The sequence below is a fragment of the Carettochelys insculpta genome, chromosome 1 (assembly GCF_033958435.1).
Source record: "Carettochelys insculpta isolate YL-2023 chromosome 1, ASM3395843v1, whole genome shotgun sequence".
Classification (NCBI taxonomy): Eukaryota; Metazoa; Chordata; order Testudines; family Carettochelyidae; genus Carettochelys; species Carettochelys insculpta.
In genome coordinates, this window is record NC_134137.1 from 322,362,021 (window position 1) to 322,374,151 (window position 12,131).

At 42.0% G+C, this 12,131-nt stretch overlaps 1 protein-coding gene across 1 annotated transcript in view; it reads left to right on the plus strand.

Annotated features, from left to right (window-relative positions):
• Positions 1–12,131, plus strand: part of TWF1 (twinfilin actin binding protein 1) — a 49,697-nt gene that overhangs the window by 18,914 nt on the left and 18,652 nt on the right. The window lies entirely within an intron of this gene.

Sequence of the window (12,131 nt, forward strand, 5' to 3'; positions counted from 1 at the left end):
AAAGCCATGGCAGAGCAGGGAATTGCCTCAAAGGGGGGAAAGCTAAATTGGCAAGAAAGCTGGGGGGAAGGGGTGGCCAAGCCTGTCTCTGCTGGAGTCACGCAGCCCTCCAAGAATTGGCGGGCAGCCGTGGAGGAGCTGTGTGCGCTGAGGCAAGCTAATCCTGGGAATCGGGGGGCGGGGGGGGGGGAGGTTGGGGCTCAGAGGGGTTAAGCCTGGGGGGGTGGGGGTACCTTTAACTTTCTAATTCGTACAAATCACTTTGTGCGCACTGCTCTTAAGAGGGGTGACAAAAAGCATGGTTTGATGTTATTTATTAAGGAATGTCTCGTATTCACATGCACTGCAACTCTTGAAGGACTGACTTTTTTTTTTTTTTGTAACTGTACTTGAAAAAATGTCTCTTCTCTCTATTTTGGTTGCAGACCCCTGGGCTGGGGGGTAAGCATACTTGTTAGGAGATGGTGCATGATAGCCAGTTGAGAGGCCCTCCCTTATGCCTTACGTTATCTGTTGCCTTTAATTGTGGGAGAAATAAATCTAGAGAGTGAGGCTCCCTACTGAGCATTACAATTGGGGTTCTGCAGGGGTCTGTTTTGGGACTGGTTCTATTCAATATTTTCATCAATGATTTAGATATTGATGTAGAGACTATGCTTATGAAGTTTGCAGATGATACCAAGCTGGGAGGGGTTGCAACTGCTTTGGAGGATAGGGTCAAAACTCAAAATGATCGAGACAAACTGGAGAAATGGCCTGAGGTAAAATGGATGAAGTTTAATAAGGACAAATGCAAAGTGTTCCTTCCTAAGGGGAGTAATCAGCTTCATACATAGAGAATGGGAACCGACTGTCTAGGAAGGAGTACTGTGGAAAAGGGATTTAGGGGTCATAGTGGACCACAAGCTACATATGAGTCAACAGTGTGGTGCTGTTGTGAAAAAAGCAAACGTGATTCTGGGATGCATTGAAAGAAATGTTGAGAGCAAGGCATGGCAAGTCTACTTTACTCAGTGCTCATTAGGCCTCAATTGGAGTCCAGTTCTGGGCACCAAATTTCAAGAAAGACATGGAGAAATTGGAGAAGGTCCAGAGAAGAGCAACAAGAATGATTAAAGGTCTAAAGAACATGAGCTATGGGAGAAGACTGAAAGAACTGGGCTTGTTTAATTTGGAAAAGTGAAGACCGAGAGGGGACATGATAGCATTTTTTAAGTACCTAAAAGAGGGTTACAAGGAGCGGGGGGAGAAATTGTTCTCCTTGGCTTCTGAGGACAGGATAAGAAGCACCGGGCTTAAACTGCAGCAAGGGAGGTTTAGGTTGGACGTTAGGAAAAACTTCCTATCTGTCAGGGTGGTTAAACACTGGAATAAATTGCCTAGGGAGGCGATGGAATCTCCATCACTGGAGATATTTAAGAGCAGGTTAGATAGACCTCTATCAGGGATGCTCTAGACAGTGCTTGGTTCTGCCATGAGGTCAGGGGACTGGACTGGATGACCTATCGAGGTCCTTTCCAGTCTAGTGTTCTACGATTCTAGCACTAAGAATCATGAAGATATCTTCAGAGAAGAAAAGTAACAAAATATCCAACTTTCTTTCATAGAACATTTGGCAGATGCTCCAACAAAGCCTTTTTAAATACCAGATTCTGTGGCCATATTTGGTACATTTCAGAGGAAAACCAGAGCAAAACAACAACCAATCCCCTTTTCGTCAGTGTTCCTTTGAGTCCAGACAAAATCTGATCCCTAGAAGGAATAGTGTAGAGCGGGGTGAGCAAACTTTTACTTTGGACCCCACTTTTTTGTCCCTGTAGGAGGGCCCACCCCAACCTGTCTCATGTAATCCAAACTGATGGAAATTTCACTTATGTTCATATGAACCCCTACCACCACCTTTTAGGTATGTGTAAGAAAATATATAGAATGTAAAATCTTTATTAATCAGTATATAAATGTGACTACACATACATAAAAACAGTAACGTATTTCAGCATTTTTAATTAGGTGGATGAGCTGGAGACTCAGCAGCCAATTTATGCTGCACCCCCTTTACAAAGTTTCACTCCTTGCTGAGGGGGCCGTAGCGCTGGTTTAGAGCAGACTCCAGGAGTGAATGAATTCATTGGCAGCATAGAAGTGTCCATCCCTTTTTAGGTGAAATAGGTGGGTGAAGGGGATAAAGAGATGCTCATATTGTTTGTTCCATATTAGCATTACATTTCCTCCTTTATTTGCATATACTTTAAATATAGCTTCCTGTTCTCATATTTAGTTTATTATTACACATCAGCAATTACATTTCCTCCTTATTTGCATATGCTTTAAATATGGCTATCGCATTCAGCAATCCCTTACCTTTCTTCTCTCCTTTGGATGTATCTACTGTAGTCTTTGTCATACTCTTTCCTTCTTCCTTTCCTCCCACTGATTTTTCTCTCTTCTTCCCCAATTTTTTTTGCCACCTATTTATCCTGTCCTCTTTTTGTTTTCATACCTTACAATCTCATCCTCATTTATGTCCATTTCATATCCTTATTTCTGTAGCCTTTTGTCCTTAAACATATCTATTCAGTAAGGTTGTTGTGTATAACATTCTTAGTTGTTTCACTTATGATTACATGTATAAAAATCCCAGCTTCTTTGGCTGTCGATCTCATTCTTGCTGTGCATACACCTCTTATTCATTGTACTGTAGTCTTTGAACAGTAGTGTATAAAAGCTGTGCATATCTTTCTGTCCTCCCCAGTGTGAGGGGGGGACAGAACATAGGAGCTGTAACTATCTCTTAGTTTCCTGTTACTGTAAATGGTGAAAAGCCAAAACCAGGATATGTCCATCCATGTGCTACTCATGAGGCTATTCTTGCCCTTTCCCTGGTTAGATTCAAAGGAAAGGTAGAGTAGGACCTGTCACCAGCCTACCTACCCTGGCTGAGAACATAAGAACTTTTTGCCTTCTATTTAGCTCGAGAAACTGAGTACATGTCCCTCTTGTAAAACAGGGACGTGACTCGAGCTCAACTTCCTACCTTGTACCTAGTTATATATATATATATATATATATATATATATATATATATATATATAAAATAAAATACTATTTTTTTTTAAATTACATCTGATACCAGTGTCTCTGCACCAAACACCTCAGTACTAGTGCTAACCATGCCTTAGCCCTAATCCCGTATAGTTCAGGCAGACTTATTTTCAAAAGTCACTAGTTCTCCATAACTATCACCTCATCCTCTCTACTGAGCACACAGCAGTCTGAGAGAGTGCGAGAGCCTGGACCATTGAAGGCTACACCCAAAACCAAAAATCCTAAGAAGCTAGACCTCTCTGGAGAAAGGTGTTATTCCTCTGTCACATTATGATCACCAGTTATACCCTTGCCTCCTTGCGGAAGCCCTTCAGATATCAAAGCCAAACCAGGTAGAGACCACCCAGTCATTCTCAACGATAACCTGCTGATTACCCCACTGGAAAGAAGCCTGGGTTTTCATGACTGAGACCATGGCCATCTGTAATCGCAATCAAGCATCATGATCTAGACAGTAGGTTTGACATTCAGGCCGAGAGTCAGTCCATCCAGAGCAGAGCCTGCTTCCTGAAACCCTGCTTTGAGAAGCTGTTTTTTCTTATGCTTTCAGGCTTAGACTGGAGTAACTACCAGTATACAAGTACTAGAAATCATCTGCAATTTCTCCGTTCAGTTCCACTCTCTGCCTCAAACTCCCTTCTCCGTTGGTTTTCAGGGAATCTTCTCACAAAACACAACTGGAAGAAGTGACTTCCTTGCACTGTCTAGAAGTACCTCTAGAATTCAGGGACGTTCTTATTTGTGGTGTTTATGTGGTGGGGAGAGGGTTCTTCATCCTGTCCATGACTTGAGAAGACTCAACAAATATCTTAATGTCACCATCCTGAGCATGTGCTTTCATCTGTTCATGGTTTCCTTTTATAAGATTAGTCAGATGATTCCTCATAGTGACTTCAAGTCCCTTGTGAGATGATCCATTGCTTGCCAAGGGTAAAGTATGGTGCCCCTAGCCTTTAGTCAAAGGCTGGAGACAGATAGCAGGAGACAAATCTCTTGATCATTGTCTTCGGTTCATCTCCTCTGGGGCACCTGGCACTGGCCACTGTCGGCAGACAGGATACTGGGCTGGATGGACCTTTGGTCTGACCCAGTATGGCTGTTCTTATGCTTATAAGCCTTCTTGGGAGCCATGGTTCTTGCAGACAGTAGAAAGGTCTTATTTTAAAGTGCTTTCATTTGGCTGGAAGGTCATCCAGGTTAACCACTCTTGCTCAGTTTTCATTGTTTGCCCTCAATTTCTTCCGATACCTGGGGGTTTCTGCTCAAGTTTGAGACAGCTGAGCCAAGATGAAGGCACAGAACAGTTTTATGCTCAAAAAAGCATTCACAAAACTGAGTAGCAAGTCAGTGTTACTCCCATCACAATGCTGTATGCTGTTTGGAAAAACAAACCAACCCCCCCCCCCAAAATGAGGTTCGTTCATTACCTTTACGTCAATAGGTAATCAAATTAGAGAAATGGTGTTTAGCCCTTCATCTCAGAGGGGTCACTTGTTGGAATTTATCAGTGGACAAGTTTAAGCAGTCCTGAATGATCTCGGAAGAGCTCCATCGTCAGGCCAATGTTTTACTTGTGGGGTTCTCTCATCATCATCATCATCATCATTGTCATGATGGATCTGTTTGCCACCAAAAAGAACACAAAATACGAAGTGCTTTCCTTCAAGGTGGGGCATGAGTCTGTGATCTACGTAAGATTATTAGGTATTTGTACTACTGTAATAACTAGGAGCCTTAGTCATGGATCAGGACCTCTTTGTGCTGGGCACTCTGTAGGAAAAAAAAAAATTGATGGTGCCTATCTCAAAGAGCTGGCAATCTAACAATAAAAGAAGAGAACAGACAAATACCGACAGATGGAGCAGTACAAGGTAAAAATATGAAACAATATTGTTGGATGGCCAAACCATGGTTTGGCAGCTACATGCTGCTTTTTTATAGTTAGTGTTGCTTGCAGAGCCACCACCCCACACAAACACCCCATACTCCTAGAAGACTGGAGTTGGGAAGCTTGGGGCTTTGCCTGTACAGAAGGGTGGTGTGGTAGGGGCTTCTGCCAGATTTGCCTGGTGCTTGCTGGTCTTATGTTTATAAGAAGCATACAGGATCTTTTTTAGGGAAAAAGGCAAAACACCACATTTATTGAAGATACAACATGAAAGTAGTAGGTCCTGCAGATGGTGTTATAATTACCAGTCTGTCATGGCTCTTGTTAATCTAATGATCAGTTAGACTGAACACAAGTGAGGAGCTCGACTCTGTCAGTCATGATCCGATGTGCGCAGGTTCTGCAGGATGCCCCATCTTTATATTTGTATATTCTCGCTTGAGTCTGTGGCTATTGCAATATCATGCTGCAATTGTTAATCCTTAAATGGTTTTTATCTCAAGGTTTCCCACAGTTATCCTTTTGATTTTTGTCAGGCTTCCAATCATTCTAGAAAGGATTACTTATGTACTAGAGGAATACCCAAAGTTATGTAAGACTCTTTTGTTATGTCCTATACTACGTGGAAGTTCAACCTGGCTAGGGTCAGTCTTCCGGCGTTTGATTTCATATGCCTGATCGTGATGTGCAAAATTGAATTATGTGGGGTCGGCAGTCGGCTCTTTTACTGCTCGGTATTGCCAGGAGTAAGGGAGACCAATGGGACAGTTTCTCCCATCAACTTCCCACTGTGAAGATGGCCAAGTAAATTGATTGCAAATAGTCAAGTCTAGCTAAGCAATTCTAGCTATAGCAATTGCATATCTATAATTAACTGTAATGCCTTGGTTTGCAGTGCAGAAAAGAGGGAAGAACTTATAGCAAACATTGTAACAAAATGTCAGAAGATAAAGAAATGGCCATAAGAAATTATGGTCTCTTCTATTAATGTTGGGTTATGCACTTATCAGTTTACTTGATGCATATTTGCCAATGCACAAGCTGTTCCTTCCTGCTATTTATGAAGGGTGGCTGGCAGGCTGAAAGAGAAGCATACTGATCTTATAAGGAAAACATTTATATAGGACATATCTTCATTGCACTTATTTCTGTACAAACACCTAAACATAATTCTACGGAGATATACCTATTTCACAGAACTGGAAGGCACCTCGAGAGGTCAGAGTCCAGTCTCCTGCACTCACAGAAGGACCTATCACTGTCCCAGACAGGTTTTTTTTTCAAATCTATTTGCCCCGATCCATGCCCCCTCAAGGACTGACTTCACAACCCAGGGTTTAGCAGGTCAATGCTCAAACCCCTCTGTCTACACTGGGATGGGTTTGTTTAAATGGGTCTCCCCCAAAGAGCTTGTGTTGTGCCCCTCATACACTCATGGCCCTTCTCTAGAGCTCTGTGTGAAGAGAGCAGCAGGTAGATGGGAGTTACATGGAGAAACCATTTGCTTTAACTTTTTGCCAGTGTCTCTCTCTGCAGCTCCAAAATGTGGGTCTATGGTTCACCCCACAGCAGCAGCTCCCAGCTTGCTAGGTCCAACAGCTGCCCATACAGAGGAGGGGTGTGCCAGTACCATGTTACCAAGTGGGGCCTCTGGCTTCTGCCCATTAAGGAGCGGCCAACCCCCCACAGGGCTGAAGCCTTGAGCCCTGGTGGGCATGGGCCCCAGTGGGCCACAGCATTGACCCCTGGCTGGCGCACACTGGCTTGTGGATTTCTGAAGATTGTTGTATGCCGCTCAGAGGGTCATTAAGTTTGGCCATCCTTGCTATAGTAGTCTCTATGACAGATGGTCATCTGAGGATGCTAGCAGGATCAGGGTTTCCTGCATGTATTTACTCTAATATTCAGAGTGCTAAAAAAAATCAGATACCTCTGATAGCTTTTTAGTCATCCAGTCAGTTCTGGCTGACTGATCTAATGCAACAACTCAGCCTCCAGTATATTCTCAGACTTGACATATCACAGAAGCGGTAGCCAAATTCTACATTCAGACCTAAAGCTATTACATCTAACAGCCTAGAATATGGCTGGCCAAATGCTACTAAAATGTTTTATTACAGGTGTGAGGAGTCTTATTACATAGTGGGAAGCCCGTGCCTCAGAATACAAACAATTCTCAATCTTTACACAACTGTAACCTTTTAAAGAGCCATTTCTCCAAGATTTTGACTATATTCTGTACCTGAAACACTCTGGGCTCTCCATCACTTTTATTAGGATCCATCTTGCAACAATTTCAAAATGGAATTTTGGTCCAAAGGCTTAAACTGGAACAAGAAATTTGGTCCAATAAAAGAGAGATTCTTCCACCCTCCTATTTCTAGAGTTCTTTTAAAAAGGGTAACTTTGCACTTTCTCATTGAGGAGAGGAATAAATAGTTGAAAATTAACTTTCTTTCCACTCAGACGCCCCTTGTTATTGAGGGCCATGTCTACACTAGCAAGTTCTCTTTGGAAAATCGGGCCCTTTTTCAAAAGAACACAGTGTCCACACACAATGTGCTCTTTCGAATGGAAATCGAAAGAATGCAGCTCTTCTTCCAGAAGCCCTCTTGCACTCCTGGATCAGGAAGAGCACCTCCTTTGAAAGCTTTTTCCAAAAAAAAAAAAAAAAAAAAAAAGCTCCACGGGCCTGTTCTCTGAAAGAGCAGCCCTCATTGCACCAGATTTTTTTTTTTATTCCCTCATCCATTCTTTTGAAAGAGTGGGAGCTGTGTGGATGCTCTATTGAAAGAGCAGATCAATTTTTTGATCTGCTTTTTTGTGTGTGGACGTGCTCTTCCAGAATATCATCTTTCGAAAGATTGCTGTAGTGTAGACCTGTCCAAGGTCTTAGTATTGTGCTTGTGACAAGTATCGGAAGGGTTGCTGTGTTTGGTCTGTATCTGCGATGCATCTGATGAAGTGGGTCTTTACCCGTGGGAGGTTATGCTCCAATAAATCTGTAAGGCTGTGTCTACACTTTACTTTGCGCTTTCAAAAGTGGCATGCAAATGAGGAAAAATCAAACACAAATGAGGTGCAGATTTACATATCTGGCATGTCACTTGCATATTCTTTTGAAAGAGCTTCTTTTGAAAGAAGAAAAGCAGTATAGAAATGGCTCTTTCAGAAGTAAACCCCATCTTTGAAAGGACACTTTCCCTTCTTTTTATGGAAGAAAGCCTCCAGACTAGTGGCACTGCTATGGGCACCCGCATGGCCCCACAATATGCTAATATATTTATGGCTCACTTGGAGCAACGATTCGTCAGCTCTCGTCCCCTTTACCCCTTCTTTACTTACGATACAGCGATGATGCCTTTATCATTTGGACCCCATGGTAAAGAGACGGTAGAAGAATTCCACAGAGACTTTATCTGCACCCCACCATCAACTTATGTCTTGACCACGCCACACGAGACACATTTCCTGGACACTATGGTACAAATCACTGATGGCCAGATCAATACCACTTTCTACCGGAAACCCACTGGCTGCTACACTTATGTACATGCTTCTAGCTTCCATCCTGCACACACCACATGATCCATTATCTACAGTCAAGCCCTGAGATACAGTCATATCTGCTCTTATCCTACTGACAAAGACCAGAAATTACAAGATCTCTATCAAACATTCATAAACCTTAATTATCCACTGGGATAAGTTTAAAAAAAAACAAACACAAATTGACAGGGCCAGATGAATACCCAGAAACCAACTACTCCCAAATATGCCCAAAAAAACCAATAACAGAACACCACTCATTACCTACAGCCCCCAACTCAAACCACTGCAACGCATCATTAAAGACCTACAACCTATCCTAAATCATGATGCCACACTCCAGAAGGCCCTCGAGAACAGGCCTGTTCTCTCCTATAGACAACCTCCTAACCTTATGAGGATTGTCACCAGCAACCACAGGCTATACCACAATAATACTAATCCTGGAACTTTTCTTTGCAACAAGCTCCATTGCCAACTTTGTCCACATATCTATTCTGGAGATACCTAACCACGTTAATTACAGAATCGGGCACATTCTCCTGTTTCTCAACTGACATCATATATATGCCATCATGTGCCATCAATACCCACACACTATGTACATTGGGCAGACTGAAAACACTGTAAAGAATAAATGGATGTAGAGCAGACATAAAAAATCTCCAAATACACAAACATGTCAGCCACCACTTTAATGGAGTGGGCCATTCTGTGAAAGACCTGAGAGTCTGTATACTGCAGAAAAGAGACTTTAACAACCATCTAGAGAGAGTGTCAGAATTAACATTCATATTCAAATTTGACACATTAACATGTGGTTTGAACAGGGACAGCAATTACCTGACCTATTATAAGGACTCTCTTATATACTGTGATGTTTGACCTAACACTTAAACTTCCCCACCCCTCACCCCACTCTTTTGGGTCTTCTATCTAATTTGCCAACCTTGATAACAATTTTTCTGATTTGTCAACTTGATGATAATTAATTATTGGACCTCTGCACTTTTTATATATTGATTCTATTCTGGTAGAGCTGTGGATCTGAAGAAGTGGATCTGTCCCATGAAAACTCATCATCTAATAAATTATTTTGCTAGTCTTTAAAATGCCATATGACAGTTCTGTTTTTGTCATGGCAAGTTTATTTCCATTTTGTTCTTGTACCATTAATGTTATCCTGTACCTTTAAATCACTCTTCCCCCTCCCTGGTATTTACCTACTAATGTATTCATACAAAGCAATCTTATCCCCTGTAACCATTTTTTCTGCAAGACTACACAAGCCAAACTCTCTTTTCACATTTCCTCTCATAAAATAGGCCTTCCATTCCTGATTCTCATTCTAGCTCTTCTCTGCACCTGTTCCAATTTAAATGCATCTGTCTTGAACATGGCTATTCAGAATTGTACATAGGATTACAAATGAGATCTTATCAGTGCCTTGTACTTTAACCTTCACTGGAAATGCCTGGCCTAATATATTCTAGGATCACATATGCAATGTATGTGGCCTGAAATCATGTCTCTCTCTAACAGAAGCTAGTCCAATAAAATATATTACTTCACCCATCTTGTTTTACTAATCTCCTGCAAACAAACACAACTACAACTATACTACCTTGCAGATATCAGGAATATGCCCATACATGTGAACAGCAGGCAGTCTGAGCTCTGGTTGAATAATTTTTTTTTTTTTTTTTTTTTTTTAATTTGGGGGACAGGGTACATCTGCCATGAGGCAACAGATTGAAATACACTACAAAATCCATAACCTCTGAGAAGATATGGCTTCTCCTAAACAATTTCATCTAGGGCAATACAAAGATAAGGAGCAGCCTAAAGGGATTTGTACTATTTAGGTAAAATGTTTCAAGAATCCTTCTCTGGTTTGGAATTTCTTCTCCCCTGCAGTAGAATGGGGCTTAAGAAAGAAAACAGCAGGGGATCAATTGATTGGTTGAAGTGGAAATGTGAAATTAGTTGCCCCCAAATTATTTGTCCCCAAATCCAAAAATAACTGTGGGTGAGAGCAAAGTTACATAGGTCAGACACCAGATTAGTTGTGGTAATGTCAGGGACAGTATTCCTGATTGCTTGTAGTCCATCTTCATGTGTAGTAATAGTGTAGACAGCCTCTATGTCCATGGTGGCAAGGATGGTGTTGTCAGGAAGTTTTCCAATGTTTAGTAATTTCCTCAGGAAGTCAGGGAGTGTTGGTGGCGTAGGGTTTGAGAAGGGAGTCTACATAGCTGGATAGCCCAGTAGTAAGGGTGCCAATACACAACATGATAGGGTGTCTGGGGTTTCCAGGTTTGTGGATTTTTAGGAAGTACATAGAATAATCCAGGTTGGGGCTCAGATGGTGTGTCTGAGGTGAAAAAGGTCCCGAGTAGAAGCAGGTAATTCCTTAAGTAGATGGTGTAGTTTCTTTTGGAATTCTAAAGTGGGATGAGAGGAGAGAGGTCTGTAAAATGTGATGTTGGAGAGTTGCCTGGCTACCTCCTATTCATAGTCTGACTTCTTCATGATGACAACAGCACCTCTTTGTCAGCTATGAGTAAATGCAGAAATTTAGAAGTTTCTTTTTTTTTTTTTTAAAACTATCGGAAGGTTGAGGTTCTGGAACAGCCTCCCAGTAGGACTTGTGGGGCAAACAACTTAGCTTTAAGAATGAACTGCACACATTCATGAGTACAGTTTATATAATGGATTGCTTAGGATAGTAGGGTGCATGGCTCAACAGCCCTGATGCTTTGTTTCTAAATTTCATGTATCAGGATTTATGGTTTGGAAATGTATTTCATCCCTCCCCAATGTGTACTCTTGAAAGGTTTTTTTAAAATCTTCATCCTCTGAAGTATTGGGAAGGCCACAACTGGGGATGGGAAAAATGGGTGGGGTGGGCCAAAGGTTTTGGGTGGCACTGAACTGTCTCTTAAGTGGTTTGATGAGTGGGTCTTCACATGCCCAAGGTTTGGTGATCATCACATATGGAGTGGGGAAGTAAATTTTACCCAAGTCAGATTGAGAGTGACCTTGGAATATATTTTTGCCTTTGTGTGACATTACAGGGACCTGGAGCACTGGTGTATTTTAGTCCCTCATATTCTCTGTCTGCGGCACATAATAGTCCTGGCTCCTGTGTGCTGTAACAGTTTGGTTAAATTTCAGTTGTTGGATTTAGCGTGTGGATGCTGGGTGGTATATGGGAGGTTAGACCATGTCACCTGGTAGTTTTCTTCTGGCCTTAAACTGGCTCTGTAACTATGCCTTTTGACCTGGACGTGAGATCAGATGCCAGATTTGAGAAGACAGTGTTACAGTCGTCGTGACAGCTAGGACCCCTTGATTCTTTTTTCCAGAAAGGGTACTGTTAGCTGCTCATCTAGAGAGGAATTCATGTGGACAGATACTCCAAGACAGAATTGTTGTTGTAATGTGATGTAAATAATTGAAATGAAACAATTGTTACTTACCCTACTATAACTATGGGTCTTCCGGATGCTCTGTCCATTTGACTCTCACAACTGGCTTCCGCCCCTTGCTTCTTCAGTCTCCTCTAGCTGTGATTCTGAATTGGTGA